Source organism: Micrasema longulum, unplaced genomic scaffold (assembly GCF_059751315.1).
Source record: "Micrasema longulum isolate JH-2025_06_02 unplaced genomic scaffold, ASM5975131v1 h1tg003568l, whole genome shotgun sequence".
NCBI lineage: Eukaryota > Metazoa > Arthropoda > Insecta > Trichoptera > Brachycentridae > Micrasema > Micrasema longulum.
In genome coordinates this window covers 1-14,273 of record NW_028280613.1, presented here as the reverse complement: position 1 = coordinate 14,273, position 14,273 = coordinate 1, and the positions used below count along the sequence as shown (strand labels likewise).

At 34.5% G+C, this 14,273-nt stretch overlaps 1 pseudogene across 1 annotated transcript; it reads left to right on the top strand.

The window, feature by feature from the left end:
* Nucleotides 1-5,239: 5,239 nt before the first annotated feature.
* Nucleotides 5,240-7,207, top strand: LOC148270698 (dual specificity tyrosine-phosphorylation-regulated kinase 2 pseudogene; annotated as a pseudogene). The gene has a single exon (XR_015825308.1). The product of XR_015825308.1 is annotated as a dual specificity tyrosine-phosphorylation-regulated kinase 2 pseudogene (transcript).
* The last annotated feature ends 7,066 nt before the right edge of the window (nucleotides 7,208-14,273 follow it).

Sequence of the window (14,273 nt, the reverse complement as noted above, 5' to 3'; positions counted from 1 at the left end):
TCATTATCTCAAGAAGCTGTTTGAGGGCTTCTAAAACCGCGTTTTGAAGATACCACCTTCAGAGTCCAAAAACTAATTCGAGAATTGGTTCGAACGCATGCAAAAGTGTTTACAACTTTAAGGTAAATATTTTTAAAATCAACGAAACGTTTTGTAATAGAAATAATAATTCCATTAATTGTTTCTGAAAAGACTTTAAAAGACAGCCCTCGTAAATGCCGTCACGGTGCAGAAGTTAATAAATTGTTTCGTACAATGGGCCCGTTTGATTCGGGACGAGAAGCCATCAAATTCTTGACCTAGAGCCTTGCGTGACCAGACAGTCAGACAGAGAAGGATTGTATGGGTATGATTATATAAAAATAATCTGTAATCTCTTCGTTTGACCTTACGTATATATGGAATCTCTTGCTACACGCTAGGTACATGGTACAAATGAATGCAATTGAAAATAATTGTCATATAAATACATACAATGATGATTTGAGGTACATAATATGAGGCTGATAAATTACAGCAATTAGAACATTTAATTGCATACGTGAACAAAGCACAGCAGTTACATAAAAACATAAAAGTATAAGGGAATTCTAACATTTTCAGAGTTAAGCACTCGAATATATTCTTTAAAGCGTAGCTCGGAAACCAAGGACCAGGGAGTGACCTTTAATACATCAGTAAAAAGAATTAGAAAGAAGCGGATATATTCCTTGGTACCTACACTCTACACTACGCACACAGATGCGTTTTTACTATCATCTCCCAGGGAACACACAAATGTGAACAAGTGTTTTTACAGTTATTTACTAGGAAAAAGACAATAGATCCTGTTTACAGCACACCAAAATAAAACAGGGACGAGTTTGAGTATCGTCTATTGTCTTGTTAACCTTAATAATAAGTTAAGGAATAGTATCATTGTTTAGTTTTTTATATTTTACTTTTTGTGCTGTTACATATTCACTTAATTGCCATACTTACTAGTTCTTTGCTCAATGTATTATTATTGCGTTTCTTAAAATTATTTTTTATTATTAACTTTTTAAAATCATTCTTATGTTGTTGAAATTCCATTTGTCGATGCGTTTTGAAGCTGTAAGACATTTTGTGATGTTAGCTATCATATTATTTTTATCATATTATGTAAATGTTATCAACTATCAAATATCTAAATTAAGTAAATGGGGTCTAAAATTTCAACCGTCCGTGCGCTCAGTAGCTGCAAGACTTGTTGTTTTCTTACTGCTATTATTTTAAATTTGCTTTTTATTTCGTTTTTAAAATATCACTTAAACTCTAAACTTCATTGTCAAATTAAAAAAATTAAAATAAAAATGTAAATAGGGGCTAGATTTCTTATTGTCCATGCGCTCTGTAGCTGCAAGACGTGTTGAGATATTTATTTATTGTACAGCGTCCTTGAGGTGATTTTCACAAAAATGGCGCTATATACATAATCCAAACATTATTATTATTATTGACAGGTCATAAGCCCTGTATCTACAGGCATCTGCCTAGACTTCTATATTACCTTCTCTTAGATGTTCTTCATCTCTGTTGTAATATGTTAATATAAACCGCTCCCCAGAGAGTTGAATCCAGTCCTTGTCTACAAAAATTTGGACAAATTCAAAATATTGTTGTAGTAATTATCTTCTAAAAAATAGTTTCGATCACAAAAACGGCATTTCTCAATTTGCAGAAAACACCCACAAGACTAGAAAAATCTGACGGTACTTTAAAAATCATTAAAACTGGTCAAATACATAATAAGATTCTTGTTTGTAATATTAAAAAAAAATGTGTGTTCATTGTTTATCATTTGTCAAAATCAAAAACATTCAAACTGTTGTGTAGATTTGATTGTTCACTCTTTTTGCAGAGGGGCTATTATCTCACATTTAAGCATTTTTTACGCCACGTCCCCTCAAACATAATTAGTCGTATATGATACAGATTGTTCGGAGTTGCCTCGATTCTTGTTTTCGGGAGTCTGAAATAATAAAATATTCACATCCTCTAGCAAAGAATTTCATTATTACGCTGAATATTACTGAACATGTATTCGGGGTAACAAATTATACAGGATTCATTAAACCCTGTCACATCCGAAACCACGAAGATCAGTATGAGTAAGAAGACATATTGGCACATTAAAATATTTTTTTGGAACGAATAAGTTTTTTACGAGAAGGGGGGGAGGGGAGTCTGATGCGCCGACAACCGCGCGACCGCGCTCCCCTCATTTCTCCCCTGCAGAAGTAAGCAACCATTTGTTTTTTTATCTATTTAATTTTTATAAATTTTCTTTGTTCTGGATATTTTTTTTAATATGCTTATATGTCCCTTCTAGCCCATACTGATCATTGTGGTTTCGGATGTGACAGGGTTTTAAGAACACCTGAATAAACTTTTTTGATAATTAATTAAATGATTTCAAAAATAATTTAATATTATTAGGTTTGTTTTCAGAATTTATTACAGGCGTTTTTATTGTGTCTATACCTATTTTTTTTATTTTTAAAACCTAAGTATGCCTTTTTTTCTTTTAATTATATTAAATCCCATCTCTGATTAATGGGAGCGAAGTATGGAATGGTGGGGAAGAAAGTATGCCGAATACTGTTGAAATGCGATCTCTCAGGCGAATGTGTGAATGGTAAAACTATGTACGATAGATACACAAGTGTCGAGATCCGTCCATTATGTAAAGCTGAGATAAGCACTACCGACAAAATCAACAAAGGAGCTCTGCGTTGGTTTGGATGTAGAGCGAATGGACAGCGAAAGAACGGCTAAAAAGATTAACGTACGGATGTTGATGGATGCTAAAATAGAGGAAGACCGAGAAAACATGGTATTATAAAATCCAACATATACTTGGAGATGGACTCGATTTCGCGGTCTTCCTCGTTTTCTGCATCTATCAACATTCGCATCGTAGATCCTTTAAGCCGTTCTTTCGCTGTCCATTCGCTCCACATGTCCAAACCAACGCAGCACCCCTTTCTTGATTCTATCGATAATGCGTGTCTCAGCTCTCAGCCTTACACAGTTCACGGATCTCGACATTTACACTGTAAATACTATAATTTTATCAGATCTGTTAGACATTTTAAATGTATCTCCTGCTTAACTTTTAACTTTAACTTTTACATACATCTACTACCTGTATCTAATAATTGATTGTTGGTTTGTATTGTACTGTATTTATTTTTATTTAAGAAGGTAAACATGAACAGAAAATATATACCTATTGTTGACAAGCCGGTTTCGCGGTTTAGTGGGATTCATTATTTTTCCCTTACAAAGAAAAACGTTAGAGATGATATAAATTTAAAAAGTAAAATAAACATTATTAAGAACTAAAAGCATACCTATTTTTAACACAAAATTTATTTACAAAAATTTAAATAGATGACTGTTACCATAAAATAATAATCAATACTAAGCCTTGTTAGATATTAGCCATTGAATTATTTTTTTCTTAAAAGTTATGTCAACATTGTGATTTTTTTTTTTTTAGAATAAATATAAATATTCATGGAAGCAGAGAGAGAAAGAGAAGGAAGGTAGAGTTGGAGCTATACCATTTCTTCTCCTTTTTAGAGACTTTTTTAAAAATTACTTTTTTTTTTTTTTGGTATTGATTTTTTTCCCCTCTCCTTCTGTATTCATAAAAAAAATTGAAATCTGTAATTGGTCTTACTTTTAAAAAATTCTTGTACCTCGATTTTTTATTTTATTTTATTTATTTCGAATACAAACAGATGTACATGTTAAATAAATATATATAAAAACTATAAAAAATGTACACATAGTAGAGCCTGCTATCCAATAATATGTATTTACTAAATTATACTACAATAAAGCGACGACAGTTTAAAATATATAAAGAATATACCAAGAAATATGGACAAAACAAGGAGATAGTGGGAAGGAAAAAAGAAAATTTATAAGGAGTGGTGAAGGATGATTGAAGTAAGGTATGAGTGGAAAATTGCATTTGATATAATGATTAAGGGCAGGAAGAGACAAAAAGTCTATTCTCTGTTAATCTGAATCAAGCCTATTAGTTCTCTTCTGTACCTGTTATATGGAGTGCTAAATATATCTAGACTATTAAAATTCTAGTTAAATGCTTTACATATACGAGGGATGGTAGAATGTTTCCGATGATTAGTTTTAATATTACGAATATAGAAAATATTAGACAGTCTAGTTGGTCTGCAGGGGACACGGTAAGCAAGTAGATGAATTAGTTCTGGGGAATCAAATGTATTATTTACAATTTTGTAAAGCAGGATCTGATCGAAAATTTATCTTCTGTGTGCTAATGAATCAAGGTTATGAAATTTTAAAGATGCTATATAATTTGGAAAATGGAAATGAAATTTGTATTCGACTTGTTTCTGGATTTTTTTTGAGAACTCTCGATCCAAATAATATTCAATTTATAAAAATAAGTTTATATTTTGCTTTGTTAAAAAGACTCTGATTTCCATAATAAATAAATAAATAATAAATAACAATTTGGATTCGAATCCTCAACTTTGCAATTGGCACACTATCGTGTCAGAGCGCAGTCAAACGAGGAAGGAAGTGTCAGCTTCATGACATGCGAACATCTAGCCAAGTGATTGACATATTCATTACACGCGTTTAATTTATTATTTATCGGGACACATCAATATCAGCTTGATGAGTGGCGTATCGGTTATTGTCCAATCTATTTATTCGGTAACCTATCACGGACATCCAGCTCGCTATAATTTCTAGTAAACCATGAGTAACCTTTAGGGTCAAACCGCGGTTTATACACTTCCAGCCTGACCCCTCCACTAATCTATAATGTATACAGACCATATACAGAAAACACAAAACAATAATACCGATCAGGAAGCTAGCCAAGTAATCATCCTTGAATCCGCACCTCGTTTGCCAAAACATTGCCGCTATAAGAAATCATTTAAAAAGAAAAGTGAAATTTCTCTGATCACTCACCGCAACGGAGTTCCTGAAGATTAATTCCCATATTACGGGGGCTCCGGAGAAATGCAAACACCAGCACTGACACTGTTTTTGTCCAACTAGCCACTCAAAATGCGAACTCCGCACCGACGGAAAACACTCGTGTAACGATAGTGCAAGTCTGACAGTCCGATTCCATCGGTATGATTCGCCGAGACCGTGACAGAAGTCTTTGCAGTCTTGGCGTGTTAGTTCTCGCTTTGCTCGCCGGAGCGCGATGGCGCTACTGTACGGACAGCGATATTGCGCGCTGCTTGTGGGTAATGCAGGAAAGTACACGGCGGTCGGTAATGCAGATTCCTGCAGTGCATTTTTGTGAAATCGGTCTTTATTTGATATCAGTGACTTACTTTCGCGATTTGCTAACTGAAAATGCATATAATATCGCGAGATAATCCGTTTCGCATATCTTTTAGTCCGAAAATCAAACGACCAAGATATTAAACGGCGATAGTTATTATTCAACAGCTGTAGTCAATGCCCCTACGCGAGCGCTCTCTGGCGATAGACTCGCCAAACGTAAAAAATGCAGTCGTCTCGCTCCCTCTCGTGGAAACGGAGCGCTAAAATGGTTCAATGACTCTCGACCAGTTTCTATTTTCTCTCTGGTGCCGTGGACAGGCCGAATCCATCAGTCGATCAGTTATTCTTTGTTCGCTTCCGCGGAACGCTCGGGTGGATGCGAAAAGGGCGATCGTCGAAATGGAAACGGTCGTGCGCGCTCTAACATAGCCCCGGTCGTGCGAGAAAGGTTCTAGTAATACAACAGTGTCCGCGCGAGTCCCCGTTACCCTCACCCTCGCGCGTAGTCGCGGTATAGAGTCGCGAAGTCAGTGTCCGGTGTCCGTGCGGTGTCGTTCCCCAAGCTGGCGTCCGGGAGTTATGTGAGTGCCAGGTTTGTGTTCCCAGGGGCGGACGCCAGCATGCCGCAGTCGCGGGCGTGCGAGGCGCCCTACGCGGGCGCGGGGGAGGCGGCGCCGCTGCCGCCGCTCAACGGGGCGCACAGCCCGCCGCCCGCGCAGCCCGAGGAGCGCGCGCCCGCCGAGCCGCACAAGGCGGCGGCCTTCTCGCCCGCGCGCATCATGGCCTACTACAAGCACAAGCTGTCGGACTACGAGCGCAGCGAGATCTGGGACTACTCGGAGATCTACTTCTTCGGCCAGATCGCCAACAAGCACCCCGGCTACCTGGGGCTCATCGTGTCCAGCTACGACGACGAGAACGGCTCCTACATCCACACGCTGCACGACCACGTCGCCTACAGGTACGAGATCCTGAAGGTGATCGGGAAGGGCAGCTTCGGCCAGGTGTTCAAGGCGTACGACCACAAGAGTCGCGACCACGTCGCGCTCAAGATGGTGCGCAACCAGAAGCGCTTCTATCGCCAGGCGCGAGAGGAGGTTCGCATCCTGGAGCACCTGCGCCGGAAGGACAAGGACAACACGATGAACGTCATCCACATGCTGGACAGCTTCACGTTCCGTAACCACATGTGCATCACGTTCGAACTGCTCTCCATCAACCTGTACGAGTTAATCAAGAAGAACAAGTTCCAGGGTTTCAGTCTGCAGCTCGTGCGCAAGTTCTCGCACAGCCTGCTTCAGTGTCTGGACGCCCTGTCCAAGTTCAATATCATCCACTGCGACATGAAGCCGGAGAACATTCTCCTCAAGCAGCCCGGCAGATCTGGGATTAAGGTGAGTCAGTCAGTCGGTCTAGGAATACCTACCATTGTTTCTCTCATTCTCACCGCCGCGCACTGTGCACTGTGCATTCCCTTGTTCGGCCCCGTTATTGTTGAAAGTCGTTTCATTTGATAAACTAAGAACGTTGCTTGTGTGAAATGACGTTCTCAAACATATTAGTATAATAATATTATATTATCTACATCTACAGAGATAACGCGCGTAGTAATCGAACGTGCGTGCTATCTGTTGATTTAAAAATACGACGGCCGAGGAATATATGCTACGGCGTAAAATTATAATAACTACCTATAACACGGTTACGTGTTTGGCGAATCGTAAAACATGACTTTAATAAAAAGATGCAAATAATAGCGGAAATTAAAATAATGCACTCGTAAGTATAACAAACTTATATAACAGACAATAAACCCGTTGCCGCCGAAATTCAACCTGTCAAAAAATAACGCTTCCATAGAAAAAAAAACAAATGAGTTATTTTCGAACATCAAAAATTTGAATTTTAAATTATTCTAAAGCCAACAAATTACGACAGGGATGAAGAGTACCTTAAATAAAGGAAACATATGGAAGTCTAGGCATTTACAGGGCTTTTGACCTGTCAATGGCTGGTTTAAGTGGCCAGTTTACTTCTGCCCATATTTGAACATCAACATCCCTTAAATTCTTTCATCTGTTGATGTTTGTGAAGTTAAAGAGCTGAAACCTTTATTTATGCGGGTGAGATTCATCTAATTGAATTATTTCACCTACATACTAGGCAACTCCTGATAATCTTATTTTTTAAATTTCTATACTTCTTCATGGACCAGGTGGATTTATCAACAATATTTTGAGTTTGTCCAAATTTTTGTAGACATGTACTGGATTCAGATAACAGGGATGAAGAACATCTCTGTTGTAATATGTTAATATTAACAGCTCCCCAGGGAGTTGAATCCAGTCCCTGTCTACAAAATTTGGACAAATTCAAAATATTGTAGACAAAGTTTCATCTTGAACATCCATAATTCTTTTATTTGTTGATTTTAGTGAAGTTAAAGAGCTGAAACCTTTATTTTTGTGAAGAGATTTATCTGACTGAATTATTTCACATACTAGGCAACGCCTGAAAAAAAAATTCCAATTGAATCAGCTAAAGACAGGTCATAAGCCCTGTAAATGCCTAGACTTCCATATTCCCTTATTTAAGGTATTCTTCTTATTCATCCCTGATGTAATTTGTTAATCTTAATGACTCCCGAGGGGTTAAAACCCAGTCTTTTGTCTACAAACATTTGGCCAAACTCAAATATTGTATTTTAAGGGCATTTTCGTTTTTAGGTCCTACCTAATTTAATAACCAGCACCGCGGTACAGAAACTCTCGTTTTGTTCATTATTTTCCGACCATTCCATAAAAAAGATTAATGGCTAGGGAATAAATTAGATTAATCTCGTCCATAGCATCTCCATCTATTTGCGTCCGCGACTCGGATATAATCTAAATTACTGGTAAATGTAAATATAACTTTCTCATCTCAAATGCGCATACTGCTAAATAATATGAATAAATGCGTCCAGCGAGGAAAGTGAGATGTCATTGCTGATTTTCTGGACAAGGAAACCTAACGAAATAACTAATTTTGTAACATTATTATAGATATCGTATAAAGCGCCATTTTCGTAATATATTCAGTTTCGTAAGACTTGCGTACTACTCATCAGTACAGGTAGTTGGAAATAGTGCTAAATATTTATATCGTCGGCTTAACTTGTAAATCTCATAAATCCCCAACTCATTTTTATTCAGTGAGAGAAAAAAAACAGTTTTTATAATGTATGTTTTTTCTTATCACGCCGTTTCTCTGTAGAGGTGGTCAGAGAGGACGGACCGCCATACACGCCCTAACCTGACATGCAATCCTAGCTTCTTCTACATTTGAGTTTTTACTGTTTACCATATTGATGTGCCATATATTTGTTTTTTTTTATTATTCTTATTGTTGTGTTTCTGATCCTATATAATTTATTTATTTATTTATTTTATTTAGAAAACATACAGTCATACAAAATAAGTACTAAAAACAACAATTTTTTAACATAAAAAGACCAATTAAGTTTTCATAAATTAAAAAGATATAAACATTAAATGTGACAAAAAATAAAAAATAAATGAGAATTTTAAGTGAGAAAAGGATAATTGTTGACATTTGCGTTTTCCATGGAGGTAATAAATTAAAATAAATAAAAATACCGAATGTACACTCCGAGCCATCCACGCACACACATGAACGCACATATAAAACATACACAAACATATACATTACATGCGGCACACATACATAGCATAAACCACTCAAGATGTACATTCAGCAACTATCCCAAATAATCGACCCCATGAAGAAATTTTCTGTACAAATGCAACGTGCAGTTAAAAATGTCTACATCAATACTGAGTCCGTTATAATATTTGTGATGATGTCTCTGTCAACTAATTGCTCTTCCCAACTCAACACTGGACTTTTAGTCCTATGGAGTTGGGACTTATGTCTTAAATAATGTGTAATAAACTGCCTTTGAGTAAATAAATTCATACATATGTCCTTCGGTTGTGTCTACTTTTAACATGCCCAATTTTTTTTTCTTATCTGATCCTGCCGCGTCTTTCTTAGTCGCCCACGTCCTACGTTATCATATATATCTGTTTTACCGTTTTTTCGTCATCTATTCGTTATATATGACCAAACCGTCTTTGTGACCCTTTCTTAATTTTATCAGGTTTGCACTCTCTCCTGATTTCCATCACATTCCATTCCAACAAGTCCAAGAGACCGCATTTCATCTGCATTCACCCTGCTTTCGTCCTTTCTCTGCCAAATTTCACGTATAACTTTCGTACATGAGTGTTGGGACTAAAACCGTATTGTGCTCTGCCAGTCAAGAGTTCGAATGGTATAATTTTATCAGCAATTATTTGCACTTGTGTATTTTATTTATTTATGCTTTAAGTTAGTCACTAACACCTTAAGAACCAATATAAACTTTTAATAACGTTGGATTTTTCTATCAAAATTTATCAATAACATATTTTTTTCCAAATAATTTGTAATATTTCAAGGCTTTCCATATATTTTATTTCTTCGGATAACTAACTGATTGTACGGTTTTAAATTCTTGTACAATGAGTTTTGAGCTTAGACGCTTTTTTTTCATTTGTAATCTTTTATTTCGTGTTGTTAGTTTAATTTGATTATATTTTCATCAGTTTAGTTTTAGAATCAGTAAAAATAACTCGTGTTCCTTTTGACGTACAACCGAACTTCTTTAAACATATTTCAAATGTCAGAGATTTACCTCTTCCTTTAGGAATGAGAATGCTAGGTTTCGTACTGAAAATGTCCAAAGACTTTATAGTAGACAAGCTCTTAAAACTCTTTACACCGCATTTGTCCCGTAGTCAAGTGGAGTACTCTACTCAAATATAGTCTCCGTATTATGGTGTTTTATTTTTTTTTTATTGTAAAAATACACCTAAATAAAAATTAAGATACGTAAAAAATAAATATACCTAATAAATAGAAAAACCTCACCAAGCCACTTTTTGTGGCTTGTTGGTAAAATTTACCTATACCTGCTATGAATATAAATCCCACTTAAAAATATTTTTTTTAAAAATATATATATATCACGAAAAAATAATATACATATAAATCAAAATTGAACACATTATTAATAAAAAGTAATATAAAAACTCTCTCACAAAATAAAAATTAACTTATCTTATTTTTCGTTTTGTACACCATTTTGTGAAAACTATCTAAATTATATTGTTATGGTATTTGTTACAAAAAATATAGTGTAAAGTTTCCGCAAACCAAATATTGTAAAATTTCCATTGAAAATAAACGTTAGAATGGCATTTTTCAATAAAAAGTGATACGAGTAAAAGCGCCATGTATAAATAATTGGTTTCATATTGTAGTTAAGAATCACCTTAATGTTATATTACTGTCCACATTAAAATGTGATAAACCGCGTGAAATCAAAGAAATGTAAATATTTTATGAACGAAAATTGCAACATTATATTTTAATTGTTGCTTTACGGGGAGAAAGACAATTTCCCTATGCATTATTTCTACATTTGATTATTTGAAGTCTTTAACAGAAAACGTCAAAATATTTTTTTTTCTATTTGTGGATTTACGAGTTTTGCAAGTTGGGGTGACGCTATGTTAAAAGGTAAGTTCTAGGAAGTGCATGGTCGCCATGATGCAAATACTAAGTATTTTCAGCAACGAATACGCATTTGAAAAGGAAACAATATAAGTAGTTAGTAGTTCTTAGAATGTGATTGGGGTTTTCGTTAGTCACCATTTTTATCACACAGGGTGTTCTTTAAACCCTGTCACATCAGAAACCACTATGATCAGTATGAGCAAGAAGACATATTGGCACATTAAATATTTTTTTTAGAACGAATAATATTTAAAAAAATAAAATATCAAAAAGAGCAAATGGTTCCTTATTTCTGCAGGGGTAAAACGAAGAGGGGAAAGGGAGGGAGTCTGATACTGTGCCGCGCTCCCCTCACTTCTCCCCTGCAGAAGTAAGCAACCATTTGTTTTTTTAAATATTTTATTTTCAAAAATTTTCTTTGTTCTAAATATTTTTTTAAATATGCTAATACATCTTCCCCATACTGATCATCGTGATTTCGGATGTGACAGGGTTTAAAGAGCACCCTGTTTAATATGAAATATAAAAGACAGTGTTTGTATTTTATATATGTGTCCTCGGCGTCCTCGATAGACTAAATAACTACTGGGTACGTATTCTGATAGGAAGTTAAAATTTTTCTTAAATTTTATCCACAAAGTAAAATTAAGTTTTCTGTATGAAAAATAGAATATGTTAGCATGTTTTTTCTTAACACGTTCAATTACCGGTTACCGTCGAACACCCGTTGAATATTCATACTTAATATACAATTAATAATTAATTTAACATACACACTTTCGTACATGAATATCGATATTAGTTTATACGGATGAAGATAGCTCTTCATAATCGCGGCCTTGGATCGATTTGCGCGTGTCTTTTTGCATTCTGATGAACCTTGCCCTGGGTATTTTTTTTATCTTAAAATCTTTAATCTGTGTTGTAGAAAAAAGTAAGGAGCGTAAATATTTTATTCATCATTCACCAGGCCTGCATTCGACGAGAATGCATTTACTAAAGAAATGGAAGGGGGGGGGGTTATTTTTTAACATGCAAAAAAATGTATTTGAATGTTTATGGATCCAAATTTAATTATTTCCTTTAATTCCATAAATTTCCTTAAATTCCTTAAATGTTTGGTAATATTTATATAGTAATTACTGACATTTAATGCATTTTAAAAATCGTTTCCTACATAAAGTGTACCCTGTTGGCAAAAAGAGCAGTTTGAAATTTACAAAAAAATATAAATTTGAATATTTATTATTTTAAATTATGCAATTCAATCATGAACAAGTTAAGAAATAAAAATTACGGTGTTTCAAAAACTTGTATAGTAGTTGAACTCTGAAATTTGTCAAAGTATTCAGTAACTGCTAACAACCCATAGAAAAGAATATGTCGATTACCTTTGAACTGTCAAACAATGAGGGATAGTGGCGCCACATAGTGGTAGAAATGCGAATTAAATTGTATTTTTTGTTCATTCATTCACATTGATGTAGACTATTGATGTTTTCACAAAAACACCGCCTTTTTAACAGTGTATTTGTTGCGGTACCTACGATTTTTTAGAAATATTTGGATAGAACGATTGTATAGGCGAATAATAAAATCCAATTAAATCGTGTATGAAAAATTTTTATGTTTGCTGTTTTTAGTCTAAACTATGCAGAATTTACTTTAAATTCTTAAAATACAATTTTTGGTATCAATTTTTTTTAGGTAAAGAGAACACAATTCCAGTATGTGCCCTTGAATATACTTTTAAATTATGATAAGAAAAATTAGAGATATGACAAAAAATAAAAGTACTGAATTAAACGTAAAGTTTAAAATGTTGCATACCTCAGAACGGGTATTTACTTTACCTAGTAAAGATAGACAGTAGTAGACATGTTTGCTTATTATTTAATTTGACTTAATTGTACTCCTCCTAATTTTACTTAATTGTACCCTTCACTATTTTGCAAACGGAAAATATTTTTAATTTATTTATTTTATTCACAATCAATTTGTGTAACCCCAACTCCATGGAACCAAAATGCAATGAAAAAACATTTGAAGTACATGAAAAAATAAATGGTATTATTTTACTTTAATAAGCGCCGATTTTCCGCACCGAACTGAAACATTGTCAATTCATTGATTTGAGGGACATATTTATTTATTCGCCTAATTGGCTTTTACATTTATTAGCAATACATTCAAGTGCAGCTGTATAACATAAGTATATAAATGAAGTTAAAATTAGGAAATGTACCCACATAGGTGGTTTATGTGTATACAGTAAGATATTAAATATAATAACATATTTAAATATTCAAATATACACATGCATATGCATACATACACTTACGTCCACATAAATATATATATTATTAAAGAAATACCTAAAAAAATGAAGAAACATTTGATAAAATTTAGTAAATAAATAATAATATTATGAAATCTTACACAGATTAATTAAAAATCTTTTGAATATTTAACCTGTAATTATATAAAGACCAACAAAATATATCGATTTCACCATATTCGTTACCTAGCCGGTGTAGTCAAGGTATTGGTGAATTGAAATAATAATTATAATTTAAAAAATAACGTTAATAATTGTGTCTGATTTTATTAGGACGAACCGTTGTATGGACAGAGAATCGTAAAATTAAATAAATTTTAAACGTAGAAAATTAATATTTCCTGTTCTCAAAACGTAGTCTTCAATTATTTTTCTAAGGGCCGGTTGCATCGACAAAAGTTAAGTTAAAGTCAGGGCTAAAGTCAAATTACTTTTATGTCAAAATGCGTTGCATCAAAAAAAGTTAACTAAATATTAACAAAAAGGTTACTTTTATTTGACCGGCCGCCAGGGGACCGTTAAAAGTTAATTCATCGGATTCGAAGATTTCGAATGTCAAAAAAGTGAAGAACTAATAATTATTTGAATTTTTAATTGTTAATTATTTTTCAAAACACTGGACTTGATCATCAGCGGCGTAGTGTAAAATAAATCTAAATCATGACTATTGAAATGCTGTTTTTTTATTTTTAAATAGAGCTAGATTGAGCTCAGCTAACTCTTTCTGGGCATTTAAGGCTGCCATAGTTGCCCGAAAAATGTCCTTTTTTGCTCTATTTCTAGAGTAAAAAGTTCTTCATTTTGTTTCAGCTGTTGCTCTTTTAATTTTTTATCTAGTTCAAAAAGGACGATGTCCCTTTTGTTCTTTTCTTCTCCGAATGCGCGGTGTTGCTTCGCCCCTTCGCACACACTGAAAATTGGAACGAAATTTAAACGTTTGTGCCCAAAGCCGCGTCGCGGGGCATGTGTATTGCTACAA